Source organism: Manihot esculenta, chromosome 1 (genome assembly GCF_001659605.2).
Source record: "Manihot esculenta cultivar AM560-2 chromosome 1, M.esculenta_v8, whole genome shotgun sequence".
NCBI lineage: Eukaryota > Viridiplantae > Streptophyta > Magnoliopsida > Malpighiales > Euphorbiaceae > Manihot > Manihot esculenta.
Genome location: NC_035161.2, coordinates 19,091,221 through 19,113,523, shown reverse-complemented (window position 1 = coordinate 19,113,523; position 22,303 = coordinate 19,091,221).

The window sequence follows — 22,303 nt, the reverse complement described above, 5'->3', positions numbered from 1 at the left end:
GTTCCTCTTCCATCTTCTCTTCTTCTATTTTCTGTTTTGGTTCAGCCATGAGTGGCTGAAACCCCTAATTCTAGTTGAGGATTGGTTGAAACTAAGGTTGTTTAAAGGGTTGTGAGATCTGAACATAAAGTGTTTGCTTTTGGTTTGTTCAATATTCATACAATTGTGTGCTTGAATCTAAGATTGCTTTGTCGTTTTGATCAAATTGGCCACTTGATTCTTGATTGCAAAGTTAATTGATTGTTAGTTGGGATATTTGTTAGTCCGTAATTGCTGGAAATATTCTGACCTAAGAACACTTGGTGTAAAAACTAAGGAATTGTATGATCTAGCCTTATCTTCATGCGTTTGGAGTAGCTAGGATTGGATCTCTCTATTTCTTCATGCAATTGACAATTGTTTGATGCCTAAGGCCCAAGGACGTTCCTTGGCAATTTGTTAATTAGTAATTGATTAGAGGACGTTCCCTAATTGATTTAATCATAAGGAGAGACATGGTGGTGAGAAGCGTTTTCCATCCCCATAACTAATCTATTGAACCAATCAAGAGTACATGAGTTTCAATGATCAATCCAAACAACCAAAGTGGATCCATATCTTCAAGTAGGCTTTCTCATATTGATTTTCCCTTTTATTTTAATTACTTGCTGATTTAATTGCTTTCAATAGTTGTTAGTCAAATCAATTTCAAAAACCCTTTTTTTTTTACTTTATTGCACTTTACTTTTATTTTGCTTTCAGTTACTTGCTTTCAATTGTGCTTTCAGTTGATTCTCTTGATCTTGTTGGGAAAAATAGATAAGTGTTCAATTCTCTGTGGATTCGATCCTTTCACCACTATCTGCAGTTGTAAATTGTTGATAACCATAAAGGTTATTTTTGACCGGCTTCGACAACCGCGAGTCACCGGCGCTTGAAGAGGTCTTTAAATAGGATCAAAGGCTACCCTAGGTCTTGCTTGCTGCCCAAGTTGAACTCTTGGCTGTCCATATGCTGCCCATGCCGCCCAACCTTGCACATTAATGAGGTGGAGCCTCTCTTTTGAATTTTGAATTTTGAATGTGCAAGACTTTGGCTTCTTTGGAAAGCTGAATTGAATTTCAAATTTGAAGGTGCATCTTCTAAAGATTTGGCTTCTTCAATAAGGAAAAGGGCACTTGAAGATCTTGAATTTCAAACTGCTCTGCACTTTCCTTGTTTGCAACTTTCCTTGTTTGCAACTTTCCTTATTTAGCACTTTCCTTAATAAGCTGAATCTTGACTTTGAATTTTGAATGATTTTGAGGATTTGAAATTTGAATTTCAAATTACTTTCCTTATTTGGCTCCTTTCAAGTTGCACTAGAGTTTAGCCTGGTATTATAAAGTTATTTTTGGAAATCAAAATAAAATTTGATATATAGAGTCTTTTTGAGATACTTTTCTATCAAATAAGATTTTTCAAATAATAGGTTATAAAAATTCAAATAGAATAAAAATTGGAAGTTTGTAACTTACGTTTTTGTTCTATAACTCTTTGAGGGACCAAAATGAAAATTTTCAAATAGAGTGCTTTTGAAATTATTTTTATCAAACTAAAATATCTAAAATATAGGTTATAAGAATTCAAATGGATTGAAAATCGGAGTTTTATAATCTAAGTTATGATTTTTCAAATATCTAATGAAATACTTTTGTACCCCCTAAAGTCAATGTTAAGTTGCCAAAAATAGAGAAATAGAGGCAAAACTTTCAATATTCGGTGGAGAACATTGGGAAACTAAGCTGCCGAAAGTCTTTTTTCAAGAATTTGTATTTTCACCTCCAAAGGTTCGGCCATTGAATTTTAACCTAAGGCCGTCGAACTTGACATTTTCTAAGCACCAAATAACGGCTATTTCAGTACACAAAAGGTTCTATTTGCATTAATGCATCTCCAATGGCCATTTTATGTTAAAACTATAAATATAATGTGTTTTTAATTTGAAAAATGTTACAACAACTATCTAAGCACATATTTATTGAGATTCAAGTTTTTCACACTCTTCCTCTCTCTAAACCTTGAGCCATAGCATTAATTTCTTGAAAGATAACTTTGAGTTGTAATTGATTTGTCTTTTGAGATTGAGTGAAGGTTGTTGAGTGAATTTATTGCATTGAGTGTGATTTTGAGCGAAGGATTGCTTTTGTGAGAAAAAGAGGATTGTAAAGAGCAAAGGTTTTGCTCTAGAATTGTAAAGAGTTTTAATCTTCATCCAAATAACATTTGATAGTGGAGTTGAACTTTCAAGGAGGGCCTTGAGGAGAGGGTGTAGGCTTAGAATAGCTTAATCTCTATAAATCCTTGTGTTCATTATCACTCTACCTTTCTTTTTAATCCCTTGATTTGTGTTTTTAGCCTTTAGTTTTTTATAAACCTAATTCACTATCCCTCTTAGGACAATAAAAACTAAATTCTTAAAAATGTACTTTCGGAGTAAAAGCTGAGAAGTTATTGAGGTATATAGTCTCAAAAAGAGGCATAGAAGTAAATCCTGAAAAAATTAGTGCCATCCAAAATATGGAGGCACCTAAAACCATTAATAAAGTATAAAAGTTGAATGGGCAGGTCATAGCTACTAGCCGTTTTATATCATGCTCGGCTAGAAGGTGTCTCCCATTCCTTAAAGGCTTAAAAGGCAAAAATGAGTTTGTTGGAGAAAAAATGCGTAGAAGCATTTGAAAGTTTAAAAACCTTTTTATCATCTCCCCTTTTGCTAAGCTCGCCCATCGAAGGTGAAGTTATGTTTTATACTTATTTGTGATGCAGGAAACAATAAGCTCGATACTCATTTGTGAGAACAATGGCGAGAAAAACCCAATCTATTACGCCAACCAAGTATCGGAATTCCTACCGTCCGGTGGAATTTCGGATGTTGGAGACCTCTAGAAGGGTAAAATCATATTTTTATAAAATGTTTTAATGTATTTGATGTGTTGTAGTTGGGGTTTAGGATAGTTTGAGACCCCTAGGTGTGGATGTATGTGTGTATGCATGCTTTGAGAGAGTTGGATGCTTGTTTGGAAGGTTTGGGAGGAAAGTGTGCATGAAAGAGCTGGTTTATGCCCTTTGGGAGAAACCAGGTTCAGCAGCCGAAAGGATTTTCGGCCGCCGAACCTTTCTGTGAGGCAAGCCTTTCGGCTGCCGAAGCCTGCCCCCGAAAATGGACTTTCATCTCTGGAGGGCACTTTCGGCCGCCGAAGGTGCCGCCGAACCTGCATGACTTTCGGCTCTGAAGGGACTTTCGGCCGCCGAACCTGCCGCCGAAAGTGCCCTGTTCAGCCTTCCTTTGCATGTTTTCTATGGATGTTTTGAGGTGTTTTAGGGGGTTTTTGGGGAGTATTTTAGAGTCATATTTATGTATGTTAGGTCCCTCATTTGAGTCCACCTGTGTAAGTTCGGACCCGAGGAACCGAGGACCCCAGCAGTGAGTTTAGCTGCTTCAAAGTCAGTAGAGCTTCAGCCAGAGGTGAGTGGAACTAAACTAAATGTTTTAAATTGAGAAATTAAATGAAAGTTTTAGCATGATTCACGCATCATGAATGCCATGAGATATATTAGGGTGTTTGCATTAGAATTCACGAATATGTTGCATTGCATAATATGTTGTCGATGTGGATGAATGTTGAATGATCCATTAGCCCTCATATGTTATGACATGATGATATGATATGGAAGTCCAGGTGTGGCCTGCACTACGCCCCTAGCACTATGTAAGAGAAAGACCGGGTGTGGGCTGCACTACGCCCCCGGCACAATTGGTTATGTATGATATGTTATGTATAAGAGAAAGACCAGGTGTGGCCTGCACTACGCCCCTGGCATGATTGGAATATGTAGAGGGCTAAATGGTGACAAGTTCATCCTTGATATGATTAGTTGTGATGTGATGCATTCCATGAAAGCATGAACCTTTAATATAATATGTTTTATTATTTTGCTCACTGGGCTCTAGTAGCTCACCCCTCTCCTGTAACGACCCGAAAATCGATACCCTACCGTAACGGCCCAAACCGCCACCGGCGCTAGGATCCAGATCGGCTTAAGGCCGCTGGGACCCGTAGTAAGCCAAACATACCTCCTATCACCTGGTCAAATCCCATACATTATCGAAACTTTAACATAAAAACTGTAACATCTGATGTACAAACCGAGCCTGACCTGTATGCGACATAACTGAAAACATAAAAGGATCCCCTACTAGAGCCCTCATCAAAACTCTAGCTGGGTCAACATAACATACATCAAGCTGGGATTACATCCAAGGACTAGAACCTAACCTGTGCATGCATCAAACCACAAACATAAGACCTCCACTAGGGTCCTTATCAAACACTAGCGTGGTACACAACACATGCCACCAGTTTAGTTCAAACATAACTCAACATCTGACATAACATACATCATGTACTAAAAAGGGACTAACCAAGTCTTAGGGCCAAGCACAGTACTAAACCATAAACATAACTCCACTTAACTTTACATTACATTCTCTTACAAAACATTATCTCAAAATACATTACATGCCCACACTAAAAGTACTAAGCTATTGCTATTACAAGACTTTTACCCTTGAAGTCATCTTGGCCTACCTCTGACCTGCAAAACTGGGGTTAGGGGAAAGGGGTGAGCTAAAAAGCCCAGTGAGTAGAAACAAAGAAAACAGTTCATTAATTACATGCTTTCATGAAATGCGTCATAGCACAAACATGTCATATCACGGATTGGACCTAACCCCAAAACATCCCTTCCAGTCTCAGTATGCCCGGCCCGGCCGGGTCTCAAAACCTTCGTATGCCTGGCCTGGCCAAGTCTTACAACAACTGTATATGTATGCCTGGCCCAGCCAGGTCTCACAACATCTCTAGGGCTAGTGGGGTCGTTCTTGGTCCAATCTCCATCAACAGTGAATAATGTAATGCTTCATATTCGTGTAACTAGTGCTGTAATACCCGGCTAGATTCTGGCATCGGAATCCCTACCTTCCGGCGGAATCACCGTTGGAATCTGGAGTTCTGAAGATGCCAGAGGCTTCTAGAGGGGTAAAATGTGTTTTCTAAAAATATTTTCAGATGATTTTAAGGGTTTTAATTGATAGAAAATTTAGTTTTGAAGAGAAAAAGGCCAAGGAGGAAGAACCCAGGTTCGGCCACCGAAGGTGATGTTCGGCCGCCGAACATGAGGTGGTTTCGGATGGACTTTTGGCTTCCGAAAGTTGAGTTGGGCAGAAACCAGGTTCGGCTGCCGAACCTCAAGTTCGGCCGCCGAACATGGGGGACTTTAGGGTGCTGGTTTGGCCGCCGAATGTGGCTCAGCCGGTCGCCTATAAAAGGCTCTCAGACCGAAAATGGGCGAGTTTCTCCCCATTCTCGTGCCCAGGTGTGTTCATGTCCTCCCTTGGTCGATTTCACGTTTTCCTTCAATCTTCTATGGTTTTTATGAGTTTCATTCTTGGTTTTGAAGAGTTCTAAGCTTGGATCTAGGATTTGGAGCTTGGAGACCCCGGAGCTAGTTTCCTCCACATCTCCAAGGTTCGGGTCACACCAACCCTCGATCTCCAAGAGGTTAGTGTAGATCTCTGCTTTTCCTTATGTTTTAATGAGTTTTAAGTAAGTTTTAAGGAGATTTGATGTATGTGTTTGGGTAGATATGCATGATAGGGTTTATGTGAGTTTGGTGCCAATGTATGATTACATGATGTTTTGTTGGGGTTTTAAGTTAGTTTATGCCCCTTTATGCATGTGGGAGTGAGTATGCATGTTTGGGAGAGAGTATGTAAGGATTTGGGTGTTTTGAGTTTGGTTTTGGCTTGGCAGAATCGGACCTGTCGTCCAGAGGGGACCAGGTTCGGCCGCCGAAAGGAGTTTCGGCCGCCAAACCTGCATGGGAGGCAGTCTTTAGGCTGCCGAACGTGCCCCCGAAGGCTGAGTTTCGTTTCTGTCCTGGGGTTTCGGCCGCCGAACCTGCCGCCGAACCTACCCGAGTTTCGTCTCTGGAAGGGACTTTCGGCCGCCGAAGGTGGCGCCGAAAGTGCCCTGTCCAGTCGTTTCTTGGGTGTTTCCTATGCATGTTTCTATGATGTTTTAGGGGGTTTTTGGGCAGTTGTTTATGAGTTGTTTAGAGTATGTTTGGCACCTCATTCGAGTCCACCTGTGTAGGATCGGACCCGAGGGACCGAGGAGGCCAGTAGTGCTAGCAGTTGCAGAGTCAGTCAGCGTCTGCCAAGAGGTGAGTAGAACTAAACTTAATCTTTTATTTTAAGAAAATCAAATGCCTAAAGCATGTTCATGCATCATGTTCATATGTAGTAGGATGATTGCACTAGTTTCACGAATGTGACGCATTGCATTATTTGATGTTGATGGAGGAAGGGTGGACCGAGGCGACTTCAATAGCCCATATCTGTCACGAGTCTTGTCTTAGTCCTTTGAGAGCCGGACAAGTACATATAGGAAAGTCCGTGTGAGCTCTCTGTGGACCAGACACCCAGTCATGTATGTTACAGGCCTATGTGAGCTCCTTTGGGGGAGCCGGGCACCGACAGAGGGATTTTTGATGTCATGTCCATCCTCTGAGAGGAAAGATGCATGCAAAGAGACAGACTCTCAGAAACCAGGGTCCGTGGGGAATAGATATTGCATGAGCCCCGAGACGGACAAGATTATGTGATTTCTCTGTGTTATGATGCATTCCATGAAAGCATGTAATTAATGAACTGTTTCCTCTGTTTCTACTCACTGGGCTTTTTAGCTCATCCCTTTCCCCTAACCCCAGTGTTGCAGGTTTAAGTCAGAGTTCAGAAGTCAGCAGGGTAAAGATTAAGTGAAGTGTGTTTGTAATAGTTTATGTTTATGTTTCAGTTTAGTAGTTTTAGAAGTGGACATGTAATATAAGTTGATGTAATGTAATTTGAGATGATGTATGTAAAGTTAATTGGAGTTATGTTTATGGATTAGTACTGTGCTTGGCCCTAAGACTTGGTTAGTCCCTTTTTAGTACATGAGGTATGTTATACTAGAGGTTGGGTTATGTTTGAACTAATCTTGTGGCATGTGTTGTTTACCACACTATGGTAATGGATGAGGACCCTAGAGGAGGTCTTATGTTTGTGGTTTGAGGCATGCACAGGTTAGGTTCTAGTTCTTTGGATGTAATCCCAGCTTGATGTATGTTATGTTGACCCAGCTAGAGTTTTGATGAGGGCTCTAGTAAGGGGTCCTTTTATGTTTCAGTTATGTTGCATACAGGTCGGGCTCGGTAATTACATCAGATGTTCCAGTTTTTATGTTAAAGTTTTGATCATGTATGGGATTTGACCAGGTGATAGGAGGTATGTTGGCTTGCTACGGGTCCCGGCGGCCTTAAGCCGATCTGGATCCTAGCGCCGGTGGCGGTTCGGGCCGTTACAGAGGGGTATCGGTTTTCGGGCTGTTACAAGTGCAATCAACCTATTACATATAAACATGATGCATGAGCATGCTTTAGGCATTTGATTTCATAAAATAAAGATTAAGTTTAGTTCTACTCACCTCTGGCAGACACTGGACTGACTCTGCAACTGCTAACGCTGATGGCCTCCTCGATCCCTCGGGTCCGATCCTACACAGGTGGACTCGAATGAGGTGCCAAACACATTCTAACCACTCATAAACAACTACCCAAAAACCCCCTTAAAACATCACTTAAACATGCATAGAAAACAACCTTGAAAAGGCTGGACAGGGCACTTTCGGCGGCACCTTCGACGGCCGAACCCTCTCTCTAGAGACGAAACTCGGGCACTTTCGGCGGCACCTTCGGCGGCCGAAAGTCCCTCTCCAGAGATGAAAGTCAGGCACTTTCGGCAGCCGAATCCTTCCTTCGGCGGCCGAAAGTCTGCTTTCAAGCCAAAACTCAACTTTCGGGGGCAAGGTTAGGCGGCCATTGCATGCATCCAAAGGCAGGTTCGGCGGCCGAAACCACCTTCGGCGGCCGAACCTGAGTTCTTCCCAGAAGGGCAGAACTCAGCTTCTCATGCATTCAAGCCTCCCAAACCTTCCAAACACCCCAACACAAGCACCCAACCTTACCAAAACATGCATAAACCCTTAATCATGCACAAAGGAGCTTAATAGCTTGATTCAACTCCAAAAACAACATCAAAACATACATAGATAGCTTATGACCCACATAGGCTAAAACCATCAAAACAACCCATAATCTCACTTGCTCTTTCCCACTCATGCATACACTCTCCATATGCATAACCTAGCCTAAACATTCAACATAGCATCATATAAACATACATGAGCATCACATAATATATTGGGCATAAAACCCACATAAATCCTAACATGCATATCTACCCATACTCTACCATTAAAACCTTCATAAAACTTCAAAAGACACTAGGAAAGCAAAGATCTACACTTACCTCTTGAAGATCGAGGGTTGCGTGATCTCTAACTCGGAGGTGTGGAGAATCCAAGCTCCAAAAGCTCCAAGCTCCCAAAACTTGATCTAAGCTTGAAAACTCTTCAAAATAACCATGGAACTCATGAAAACATGAAGGAGATGAAGAAAAACATGAAAACGGCCAAGGGAGGACAAAAACTCACCTGAGCTCGAGAATGGGGAGAAAACTCGCCCATCTCCGATCTGAGGGCCCTTTATAGGTGGCCTGGTCGAAGACCTTCGGCAGCCTAACGTGCCCCCTAAACTCATGCATGTTCGGCGGCCGAACTTGACTTTCGGCGGCCGAACCTTGGCTCGTTCAAACAAGATTTTCGGAGGCCAAAGGCGCTCCCGAAGCCTTTCCATGTTCGGCGGCCGAACTTCACTTTCGGTGGCCGAACCTGGCAAACGCCTCCTTGGTCTTTTCTTTTTAAAACTCAATTCTTTTCATTTAAAAACCATAAAATCAGTAAAAACCTTTTAGAAAACACATTTTACCCCTCTAGAAGCCTCTGGCATCTTCAGAAATTCTAGATTCCAACGGAGATTCCACCGGAAGGTAGGGATTCCGATGCCGAAATCTAGCCGGGTATTACATCTCCCTTAACCCCCAGGTTTGTAGGTACGGGATAGACCAGGAGGTCAAGAAGAGTAAAGTCATGGTCATGTAATAGTTAGCTGTGGACATGAAAATGTTGTAATGTAAAAGTAAAGTATTGAAATGTATGTAATGATGCTTATGGGAGTTTAGAGTTGTGCTTGACCATAGTATTGTGTTAATCCCCTTTTTGTACATGATCTCAAATGTTTAATAATGATTATGTATATGAGTTTGTGCATGCACAGGTTAAGAATGAACGAAAGAAAGAATGAACGAATGAAAGAAAGAATGAATGAATGATTCAATGAGAAAGTTTTAAATTTTATGTATGTTATTGATCATGTATGGGATTAAACAGGTTCACAGGATGAATGTTTGGCTTGCTACGGGTCCCGGCGGCCTTAAGCTGATCTGGATCCTAGCACCGGTAGCGGTCCGATTTTCGGGTCATTACAGATTGGTATCAGAGCCCTAGGTTTATATGGTCGGACCTAGAGTGTCGGGCTCATAGATGTTCTAAAAGGTCAAGCACAATAGGAAAATCATGTCCACTAGGATAGGATGTAGAGTCCTGTCTTGAATGATGATGTGAAATGCCATGATTTTATGCATGTGCATTAATGATATGCTATGTATGTGATGTATTTGATGCTAATGTTTATGTGATGTGTGCTGTTTTTCAGTAAACAGGATGAGAGGAACTCGTCGATCTGCACGATTGACTGGAGTACCACCCCAGGACGAGGGCACTGATGCCCGTCCTCCTGCATTGCCAAGGGCAATGTCTAGCAGGTCTAGCAGAGAAAGAGCAGTAAGAGACCCTAGAAGGTCTTTGGATCTGGGTATAAGCAGATCAGTGAGGGGAACAGTGCAAGGGGATATGTCAGAGGATGTGGGGGATCAGATGGATGTGGATCAGAGGAGGGATGGCAGTCTCAGAGTAAGTATGTCGGAAGAGGGAATGGGAGAGTCCCAAGGAGGCACTCAGGCCTCGGGATTTGTTCAGCCACCTTACTACCCACCCTTTTCCCATAATCCCGGGTATTCGATGGGAGGTACATCGGATTACCCCAGTTTTAACCCTTATTACTCTCAGATGCCATACCCACCTTTCTACCCACCGTACTCACAGTACCCTATGTATCCACCCCCACCCTACCATCCAGGTACAGCAAACCCTACCCCAGGGGATGCTGCAGCTCCTCCACCACCAGCAGCACCTACTGTCCCAGAAACCCAAATGCCTAAACCTAGCTCATTTGGGGGGAGCAAGGTCAAGATGACCGATTACATGAAGCTGGGTGCTCCCCAGTTTGAAACCGGTGATGACCCATTTGTGTACCTTGAGGGGGTCAAAACAATTACAGATGAGATAGGAGCTGATGACAGTAGAGCCATTCAGATGGCTGGGTTCATACTAAAATGCAAGAAGGCCCGAGAGTGGTTCAAGAACTATATGAACCCGAGATTGGACAGCCTATCATGGGAGGAGTTTGCAAACGAGTTTGCAGGATGGGCTTTCCCTGACAGTTCAAGGGAGTTGAAGATGATTGAATTTGAGCAGCTGAGACAGACGGATGAGATGAGTGTGGATGAGTATACGGACAAATTCTTGGAGTTGTTACCGTTTGCTGGGTAGAATCTGGACACAGATCAGAAGAAGTCAAGGAGGTATATCATGAAGCTCCATTCCAGGTATTCCTCCTTGATCCAGTCAGCAGAGAGGGAGAGTTTCCATGCCATAGTGGATATGGCTCGGAGGATGGAGGCTAGTGCAATCATCGAAGGGAGAGTTAAGCAGTCAGTAGCACAGTCTTCAGGTTCCAAGACCCCAGGTGGGGGAAAGTTGGATCCTTCTTCCTTGAGTTCAGCAGCTTCAGGCAGTAAGAAGTGGGACAGAGGCTCTTGAAAGTCAAAGAAGAATAAGTTCTGGAGTAAGATCAAGTCAGGTCTGGGATTGGGAAGTGGCTCGAGCTCAGGTGCAGATAATGCAGTATGCAGGAAGTGTGGGAAGCTGCACAAGGGAGTATGTCTGGTTGGGACGACAGCCTGCTTCAGATGTGGGCAGGAGGGACACATGGCACGGGAGTGTCCCAGAGCAGCTTTTATGGCACAGTCTCAGCAGACAGCTTCTAGCAGTGTGGCTCAGCCAGTAGCTCCAGCCGCAACTCAGGCTAGTGGCAGAGGCAGAGGGAGAGGGGCAGCCTCTTCTTCAGCGGGTTTCAGAGGTGAAGGTCCATCAGCCCCAGCACGGATCTTCACAATGACACAGCAGGAGGCAAATGCATCGAACACCGTGGTGGCAGGTAATCTCATCATTGGTTGCTCAGATGTTTATGCCTTAATGGACCCTGGTGCATCTCATTCTTTTATTGCTCCGAGGGCCGTCGAAAGATTGGGTTTGATGGTCTCTGGGTTAGAGTGTCCCCTATGGGTCAGTGGACCCAAGTGCGACCCATCAGTGGCAGAGTCAGTCTGCCAGTATAGTCCAGTTTTTGTGGAGGGAAGATGCCTTTCTGCCGACCTTGTGGTTCTAGATTTGACAGATTTTGACGTCATTCTAGGGATGGATTGGCTATCTACCCATGGTGCTACCTTGGACTGCAGAGACAAGGTAGTCAAGTTCAGATGTCAGGATGGGTCAGAGGTTGTCTTCAGAGGAGACAGGGGGAGTACACCTAGAGGTTTGATATCAGCCCTTCAGGCTCGTAGGTTGCTCAGGAGGGGTTGTCAGGGTTTTCTAGCTCATGTGAGAGAGCTGGATAGTCATGTTAGAGAGCCCGCCTCAGTGCCTGTGGTCAGTGAGTTCTTAGAAATTTTCCCAGAAGAGCTGCCAGGTTTACCGCCTGCTAGGGAGATAGAGTTCGAAATTGAATTGATGCCTGGAACTAGACCGATCTCTATCCCTCCCTATAGGATGGCACCCGCAGAATTGAAAGAGCTTAAGGAGCAGTTGCAAGAATTGGTAGATAGAGGCTTCATCCGACCGAGTACCTCACCTTGGGGTGCTCCAGTGCTATTTGTGAAAAAGAAGGAAGGATCCCTCAGACTTTGTATCGACTGCAGGCAGTTGAACAAAGTCACTACCAAGAACAAGTACCCGTTGCCAAGGATCGACTATCTATTTGACCAGCTAGCAGGAGCAGGTTGTTTCTCCAAAATAGATCTGAGATCTGGTTACCATCAGCTGAGGATAAGAGAAGAGGATGTGCCGAAGATGGCATTCAGGACTAGATATGGGCATTATGAGTTCCTTGTGATGTCGTTCGGGTTAACCAATGCCCCTGCAGCATTCATGGATCTCATGAACAGAGTATTTAGCCAGTACCTAGATCACTTTGTTATTGTCTTCATAGATGATATCTTAGTGTATTCCAGGAATGCAGAGGAGCATGCCCATCATCTGAGGTTGGTTTTGCAGACCTTGAGGGAACATGGCTTGTATGCCAAGTTCTCCAAGTGTGAGTTCTGGCTGAGGAGCATCTCCTTCTTGGGGCATGTGGTGTTAGAAAATGGAATCGAAGTAGACCCCAAGAAAGTGAAAACTGTAGCTAACTGGCCTAGACCCACTACAGTGACAGAGATCAAGAGCTTCTTGGGTTTGGCAGGTTACTACAGGAGGTTCATTCAGGACTTCTCTAAGATTGCAGCTCCCATGACCAGATTGACTAAGAAGAACCAAAGGTTTGTGTGGACCGACCAGTGTGAAGAGAGCTTTGAGGAGCTCAAGAAGAGGTTGACTTCAGCACCAGTGTTAGCTCTGCCATCTAGTAATGAAGACTTCTCAGTCTATATTGATGCGTCCCGTGTGGGACTGGGTTGTGTGCTAATGCAGAATGAAAGGGTGATTGCTTATGCTTCTAGGCAGCTGAAGAAGCACGAGTTGAATTACACTACACATGACCTTGAGATGGCAGCGGTAATCTTTGCACTCAAGATGTGGAGGCATTACCTTTATGGGGTAAAATGTGAGATCTTCACGGATCATAAAAGCCTGCAGTACATCCTGAGTCAGAGAGATTTGAATTTGAGGCAGAGAAGATGGGTAGAACTGCTCAGTGACTATGATTGCAAGATCCAGTACTATCCGGGTAAGGCGAATGTTGTGGCAGACGCCTTAAGCCGAAAATCACTTAGCAGTTTGTCCCATATTTCAGCAGAGAGGAGGCCAGTAGTGAGGGAGTTCTTCGAGCTCATCAATGAAGGGTTGCAGTTGGAGTTGTCTGGTACAGGTGCTTTGATAGCCCAGATGAGAGTAGCACCCGTGTTTCTGGAGCAGGTGGCTCAGAAACAGCATGAGGACCCAGAGTTAGTGAAGATTGCCAGGACTGTTCAGTCAGGTAAGAATGAAGAGTTCAGGTTTGACAGCAAGGGGATCCTCCGCTATGGGAATAGATTGTGTGTACCAGATGATGTGGGACTGAAGAAGGACATTATGAGGGAGGCTCATAATGCCAGATACAGTGTTCACCCTGGAGCCACCAAGATGTATCAAGATCTGAAGAAAGTGTATTGGTGGCCAGCTATGAAGAGAGAAGTGGCACAGTTTGTATCAACCTGCGAAGTATGTCAGAGGGTGAAGCTGGAACATCAGAAGCCGGCTGGAATGCTTAACCCACTACCTATTCCAGAGTGGAAATGGGAGAATATAGCTATGGACTTCGTGGTGGGGCTACCAGCGGCATCCAACATATTGGACTCCATATGGGTGATTGTGGACAGACTGACTAAATCTGCTCACTTCATCCCTGTCAAGAGTGGCTATTCTGTGGACAAGTTGGCGCAGGTGTATGTAGATGAGGTTGTCAGGTTGCATGGGGTTCCTGTTTCAATAGTGTCTGATAGAGGGCCCCAGTTCACCTCTAGGTTTTAGCGGAGTATGCAGAACGCTATGGGTACCAAGTTGGATTTTAGCACTGCTTTCCATCCACAGATGGACGGACAGTCAGAGAGGACCATCCAGACAATTGAGGATATGCTCAGAATGTGTGTACTGGATTTTGGCGGTTCTTGGAGGCAGCATCTACCCTTGATGGAGTTTGCCTACAATAACAGCCATCATGCTAGCATAGGGATGGCTCCATATGAAGCTTTGTATGGAAGGAAGTGCAGGTCACCGGTTTGCTGGGAAGAAGTTGGAGAAAGGGCCTTGGCAGGGCCTGAGCTTGTAAAGATCACCAGCAGGGTGGTGCCCATAATCAGAGAAAGGATCAAGACTGCTGTGAGCAGGCAAAAGAGTTATGCAAATGTCCACAGAAGGCTATTAGAGTTTCAGGAGGGGGATTTGGTATTGCTCAAGGTGTCTCCAATGAAAGGGGTGATTCGGTTCGGGAAGAAAGGTAAGCTAGCTCCACGGTACATCGGACCCTTTGAGATCTTGCAAAAGATTGGGAATGTATCGTATAAGCTAGATTTACCTGCTTCAATAGAGAGAATCCATCCGGTTTTCCATGTTTCTATGTTAAGAAAGTTCGTGCTAGTGCGGATTCTCGACACTCAGATCAGAAAGTTGAGAAACAAGGAGATCCCGATGGTGAAAGTCCTTTGGAATCACCACAACATCGAAAAGTGTACCTGGGAGACACGGGAGTCCATGCTCCAGCAATATCCTCATCTCTTTTAAGGTGAGTGTTATGTGTTATATGTATATGTTGATGTTTTATGCTTTGTATGATCATGTTTGATGCCATGCTATGTTTGTTTGGTGAACATTCGGGGACGAATGTTCTTAAGGGGGGAAGAATGTAATACCCGACTAGACTCCGGTATCGGAATTCCTACCGTCCAGTGGAATCTCGGATGTCGGAGACCTCTAGAAGGGTAAAATCATGTTTTTATAAAATATTTTAATGTATTTGATGTGTTGTAGTTGGGGTTTAGGATAGTTTGAGACCCCTAGGTGTGGATGTATGTGTGTATGCATGCTTTGAGAGAGTTGGATGCTTGTTTGGAAGGTTTGGGAGGAAAGTGTGCATGAAAGAGCTGGTTTCTGCCCTTTGGGAGAAACCAGCTTCGGCAGCCGAAAGGATTTTCGGCCGCCGAACCTGTCTGTGAGGCAAGCCTTTCGGCTGCCGAAGCCTGCCCCCGAAAATGGACTTTCATCTCTGGAGGGCACTTTCGGCCGCCGAAGGTGCCACCGAACCTGCATGACTTTCGGCTCTGAAGGGACTTTCGGCCGCCGAACCTGCCGCCGAAAGTGTCATGTTCAGCCTTCCTTTGCATGTTTTCTATGGATGTTTTGAGGTGTTTTAGGGGGTTTTTGGGGAGTATTTTAGAGTCATATTTATGTATGTTAGGTCCCTCATTTAAGTCCACCTGTGTAGGTTCAGACCCGAGGAACTGAGGACCCCAGCAGTTAGTTTAGCTGCTTCAAAGTCAGTAGAGCTTCAGCCAGAGGTGAGTGGAACTAAACTAAATGTTTTAAATTGAGAAATTAAATGAAAGTTTTAGCATGATTCACGCATCATGAATGCCATGAGATATATTAGGGTGTTTGCATTAGAATTCACGAATATGTTGCATTGCATAATATGTTGTTGATGTGGATGAATGTTGAATGATCCATTAGCCCTCATATGTTATGACATGATGATATGATATGGAAGTCCAGGTGTGGCCTGCACTACGTCCCTGGCACTATGTAAGAGAAAGACCGGGTGTGGCCTACACTACGCCCCCAGCACAATTGGTTATGTATGATATGTTATGTATAAGAGAAAGACCAGGTGTGGCCTGCACTACGCCCCTGGCATGATTGGAATATATAGAGGGCTAAATGGTGACAAGTTCATCCTTGATATGATTAGTTGTGATGTGATGCATTCCATGAAAGCATGAACCTTTAATATAATATGTTTTATTATTCTGCTCACTGGGCTCTAGTAGCTCATCCCTCTCCCTTAACCCCCAGGTTTGCAGGTACGGGATAGACCAGGAGGTCAAGAAGAGTAAAGTCATGGTTATGTAATAGTTAGCTGTGGACATGAAAATGTTGTAATGTAAAAGTAAAGTATTGAAATGTATGTAATGATGCTTATGGGAGTTTAGAGTTATGCTTGACCATAGTGTTGTGTTAATCCCCTTTTTGTACATGATCTCAAATGTTTAATAATGATTATGTATATGAGTTTGTGCATGCACAGGTTAAGAATGAACGAAAGAATGAATGAATGAATGAAAGAAAGAATGAATGAATGATTTAATGAGAAAGTTTTAAATTTTATGTATGTTGTTGATCATGTATGGGATTAAACAGGTTCACAGGATGAATGTTTGGCTTGCTACGGGTCCCGACGGCCTTAAGCCGATCTGGATCCTAGCGCAGGTAGCGGTCCGATTTCTGGGTCGTTACAGGGGCAGAACTGAACTATTCTCATCTCGAAAAGTTGGCATTGATAGTTCTAATGTCTACCACAAAGTTACATTCATACTTTGAGTCACATATTATAGAAGTTAGGACAGATTATCCTCTACGAAAGGTTTTACATAGGCTGGAGCTTTCAGAGCGGCAGTCTACCTGGGCTGTAATATTGCCAGCCTTTGATATGAGGTATGTCTCGAGAAAGCCCATGAAAGCCCAAGCAGTAGCCGATTTTATTGCAGAAATGACTCCGTCGTTAGAGTCTTCAGAATTTCTTAAATCAACCATCGAGGAGTGGAAGGTTTGGGCAGATGGAGCTTGCAGCGCTGGAGGTTCTGAAATTAAGAACCTCTTGCAGAGTCAAATCGGGATAAAGCTTTAGTATACAGCCAAACTCTCTTTCAGCACTACAAAAAATGTAGCTAAGTATGAGACCGTGATATTGGCCCTAAAGATCATCAAGGAAATAGCTATGTAGATATCTAATATTTTTAGTGACTAACAGTTAGTTGTTAATCAGTGTCAAGGACAATTTAAAATCCAAGAACTGAGCCTCGTTAAATACGAGAAAAAATTTTGCTCCTTAATGAAGAGGATCAAAGACAGGCAGGGCAACTGTGAGCACTAGGTGGCTAGAGGTGATAATAAAGAGGCTGACTTTCTAGCCAAGATGATGGCGGTAGGTGAACAGCACTTAACTTAACCATTTCAGTTGGAAGAGCTGCTCACTCCTATAACTGAAGAGAAAGTATCTTTTACTATAGAGGAAGGAGAATCATGGATGATACCCATGTACAAGTTTTTTACAAGATGATTTGTTGACCAATAAATTGTCAACTAAACAGGTAATAAGAATATCCTCTAAATATGCACTAATTGATAGTTGGTTGTACAGGAGGTCCTCAACTCAACCATGGGTTTGTTATGTTACATAAAAGGAGAGTTAGGAAATCCCAAAGGAAATTCACAATGGTGATTGCGAGAGCCATGAAAGAGCCTAGAAAATCGCCCGAAAAGCATTCAGACAATGATACTACTGGCCAATGATAATGCAAGATGTGAAGCGGCTTGTCCAAAAATATCAAGTACATGCAAGCATTCTAAGGACTCCTGGAGAGATGCAGTCGGCAATTGGAAGCCCCTGGCCTTTCTTTCAGTGAGGGCTAAATATCCTTTGCCCGTTCCTAAAGGCAGTTGGGTTAAGGAAATTTGTAATTGTGGTAGTGGATCATTTTAGTAAGTGGGTTGAGGCTAAGGCAGTTCAGTCCATTACCACTTAACAAGCGATCTCTTTCATCAGCAAGAACATCTTCACTCGATTTTGAATCCCAAAGGTAGTAATCACGGACAATGGAACTCAGTTTATGAGTTCTAAGTTTAAATATTTTTGCAGGAAATAGGGGATTGACTTAAGGTTCAGTTCGGTCTATCACCCACAAATCAATGGAATGATCAAGGTTACAAACAGGACTATCTTACAAGCGCTAAAGAAAAGACTCAATAAAGTCATGGGCAACTGGCTTAAGGAATTACCTCACATACTTTGGGTGTACAGAACAACCCCAAGAATAGCCACAGGGGAAACACCTTTCTCTCTTTTGTATGAGGTTGAGACAGTAATTCCCGTGTAATCCAAGTAAGTAGTTTCAGGACATAGCACCTTGAGATTTCAGGAAGTCCTGAAGAAATGCAACTCAATTTGGATCAAGCCAAATTTTCACGAGAAAAGGTTGCAATCAGAATGGCGATTTACAGGAATAGAATGTCCAGAATGTTTAGTAGTAGCGTCAAGACACAGCTTTTAATGTGAGGGACTTAGTCCTTAAAAGATCAGATGTAACAAGCGGCAACGTTGGGTCTAGTAAGTTGGGCGAAAACTAGAAAGGATCATCTAGGGTCTTGAAGGTTATTTGTCCAGGGTCTCATAAGCTGGCCAAGTTAAATGGTCAAGTCATTCCCCACTCCTGGAATATTTATAATCTGAGAAAATTTTATCAATAACAGTTAACGAGGTATTTTTTTCATATGTTGTATTTTTCAGTGACAAGGAACGTTGGGGTTGCCATCTTTAAAAAGATTAAAGAGCATTCATTAAAGGCCACAAGGTAGATTCCCCTAGGCCATCTAATCCGGGTGTTACTCCCACTAAACAAGGCATCCTATGCCAAGCCACAAGGTGGGTTCCACCAAGCCACCTAATCTGAGTGTTAGTCCCACTAAATAAGGCATCCTATGTGTAACGACCCGGAAACCGGTACCCCTCCGTAACGGTCCGAACCATCACTGGCACTAGGATCCAGATCGGCTTAAGGCCGCCGGGACCCATAGTCAGCCAACTATACTCTCTGTGTACCTGATAAATCCCATACATGATACAAAGATACGCAACAATCCTGTAAAACTCTATAGGCTTAACTACTGCAACTCAGATATGCCAATCTGAAATGGCCCTCAGGGCCTATCCCAGGGACTACTCTCTGCTGTGGGTTAAGGGATTGAAACCCTTTTACTCTGTGATACATCCCACTGGTATCTCATCGAAGCCAGACATTAAGCCTAACCTTCAAACCTCTTGCAAACGAGCAACCCTCTGCATGAGCTGATTAAAAGCTTGCAGATGAGTCAAGGGAGACGTGGCCTAACCTCTGGTCATGATCTGGAGGTGAACACCTGGCCAAACCACGGACTGAGGAGCATGCACAACTAACCGACCACCTCAGCTTCGGCTGCCGAAACTGCATGCAAAACCATGCAACTTTCGGGAGCCGAACATAACCTTCGGGGGCCGAACATTGGGCACTTTCGGCGGCCGAACTTAACTTTCGGGGGCCGAACATGACAGAAACTCCTTTGGCCAATTCTCCACGAAACTCAACTCGTTTTCTATGCTAAACCTTTAAAACACTTACAAATATTTTCGAAAACTTTCTCTTACCCTTCCAAAGACCTCTAACATCCTCAAATTTCACCGGACGGTAGGAATTTCGATGTCTGAATCGAGCCGGGTATTACACTATGTCAGCCAAAGGCGGGTTCCACCAGGCAACTAGTTCGAGTATTAGTCCTGCTAATCAAGGCACTCTATGCTAGACCACAAGGTAGATTTCGCCAGGCCATAATCTGGATATTAGTTCCGCTAATCAAGGCATTCTATACCAGGTCACAAGACAGGTTCTGCCAAGCCACCTAATCCGGGTGTTAATCCCACTAATCAAAGCAGTCTATGCCAAGCCACAAGGTGGATTCTGTCACGCCATAATCTGAGTGTTAGTCCCACAATTTGGGCGTTATTCCCACTAACTAAGGTATTTTTATGCCCAAGTCATATGGCGGGTAGCCACCAGGCTCAACAACTGAAAATTAGTCCCATATTTATGGAAAAAATTTCTAAGATTTTTATGCCCAGGCCACAAGGCAGATATCTACTAGGCCGCATGCCTGGGTGTTGGTCCCATTTTGTAAAATTTATAAATTATTTATTTTATGGCCACTAGTTAGGCCAATAATCGGGTGTTATAGTCGGGTGTTGACCCCTTAGAAATTTTTTAGAAATTATTCAAGTCTAATTTGACAAAAGTTGGATGAGAGTTCTGGATGAGTATGGAGCATATAAACACTTAGTGAAAACAACAACAAGATATGAGAGAAAATATTTTTCATTAAAATTATAGAAAATTAAATAGGAGGAGGGATATCTTCAGGTTCCTCCTCCTGAGTCTTTATTACATCAGTATTTTCTATATCTATTACATTATCTACAGAGACTCGGTTGGTGGAATTTTCCTCAACGTGTCCCTTCTCCTTTTGCTCGCTCCCATCTCCTTCCTCCTCTAGGAAGATGTCGTTTATCCAGGTAAAGCCTTCAAAAGGGAACCACTTCACCAACTCCCTCTTAACCGAGTTTTGGCCCTCGATGAACATCTCCCCTTCCCGGGCCACTGTCTCTTGAAGTTCTGCTTCTAATTCAGTGATCCTGGTAAAGGCGGCCTGAGCCCCCTCAGCTTGAGGCTATAACTCCTGGAATTGGAATTGAAGTATGGTTGCTTGATCCTCGACACTCTTCAGGCGAGTCTCAAGGGCAAACTTGAAAGCGTTGGCCTCATTCAAGTCTACCTGAAGCTTGTCCACCAACTCCAGAGTTTCTTTTATGGTGCCCTCCACTTCATCAACTCGAGCCTTCAGCCTCGAGCACTCCTCATAAAGGAGATTTTTGCCCGTTTCTTGAGCTCTGAACTCTCGCTTCAGAGTATTGTTGCGCTCCTTGGCCATATAGGCACAGAGAGCACTCTCCATCGCAGAGTGGATAACATTGTCGTAGAGATTGTCAGTTTCGACAACATTCATACGATGACGATCCCTGGGCCTCAAACCATTCTTGGCAATAAGGAAAGATAGGTGGGCTCTTCAAGAAGGAAGGTAGTCTAAGTCAGAGCCATCGCTAGATGTTGGATGCCTCGGGGCCATGCTGCTTCAAGACTAGCCTCTTGAATAAGGACTGCTACAAGAGTATCCCGAGTAGAAGACTCAGGCTGAAAAGGGGTTGTTTCATCAGTAGCAGGTGGAGGGGTGGAGTAGGAAGCATGATGATCTCCTCGATCCAATGAGCACGCTTAAGTGGAGGCACGATCACTCCAGCAATAGCGTTGCCTTTTTTAGAAGCACATGCCGCTTCGGCGAATTTGTTTCTTGACTCGGTCATATCTGTATAGAGCAAAAAGTAAGTAAGGTAATTTGAAGTATAAAAGAACTCGAAAAGAAAAATACCTCGCTCACTAGCCAGGGAGGTGCTTTCCCCAAGGCTGGAAAGGCTAGGCGGGTGAGGACCTCGAGCCTGGCTTGCCTGGAGATGAATCTACCAAGACAAAACAACATTCCTCACTGCCTTGGTAATGTCCATTTTCTAGGACATGGCCATTATCTAGAGGAAGTCCAAAGCCTCTTTCTCGCTCCTTCGGGACTAGACCCCATCTTTCCTCAGTTTCGCATACACGTTCCAACTAGTATGGATAGGACCAAAACCCCTAGACATCCGATGGTGGAGGATAAAAAATTTGTTCTTTCATTACTTTAGGGAGAGGGTATTTGGTCAAACAGTGTCTGGCATTTCCTCCCGCTAAAAAATCAGAACTCTTCATTTATTCGAGTGTCCAACTGGTATAGTTGAGAGAAGAGGGCCACACTCGGCTCAATGTTGTTATTGAAACAGATGAACCAAAAGGCTACCAAGATTCTCCAATTGTTGGGGTGCAACTAGGGGTGAGCAGTATTCGGTTCAAACCGAAAAAACCGACCGAACCGAACCGATTTGAAAATTTGGTTCGGTTTTTTATATATTTCAGTTCGGTTCGGTTTTTAATTTCAAAAATTTCGGTTATTTCGGTTCGGTTCGGTTTTGATCAGAAAAAAACCGAAAAAACCGAACCGAACCGATTAGTAATAATAATATGTTTTTTCAATAATATATAGAAATTAAATCATATTAAAATTAAAATACTTTAATTAAATTTTAAAATATTAAAAATAAAGTGTAAAAAATAAAAAAAAATTATTAAAAATCGAAACCGATCAAACCGAACCGAACCGAATCAGACCGGTTCGGTTCGATTCGGTTTCTGACCAAAATCGGTTTGGTTCGGTTTTCATAAACACTCAAATTTCGATTTTCGGTTTAGTCGGTTCGGTTTTGAACCGAACCGACCGAATGCTCACCCCTAGGTGCAACTGGGCAACTGAAGGTTTATGGAATCGAAGGACCTCAGTGAAAAATAGGCCCATGGGGAACCTGTAATACCCGGCTAGACTCCAGTATCGGAATTTCTACGGTCCGGTGGAATCTCGGATGTCGAAAACCTCTAGAAGGGTAAAAACATGTTTTTATAAAATGATTTCAT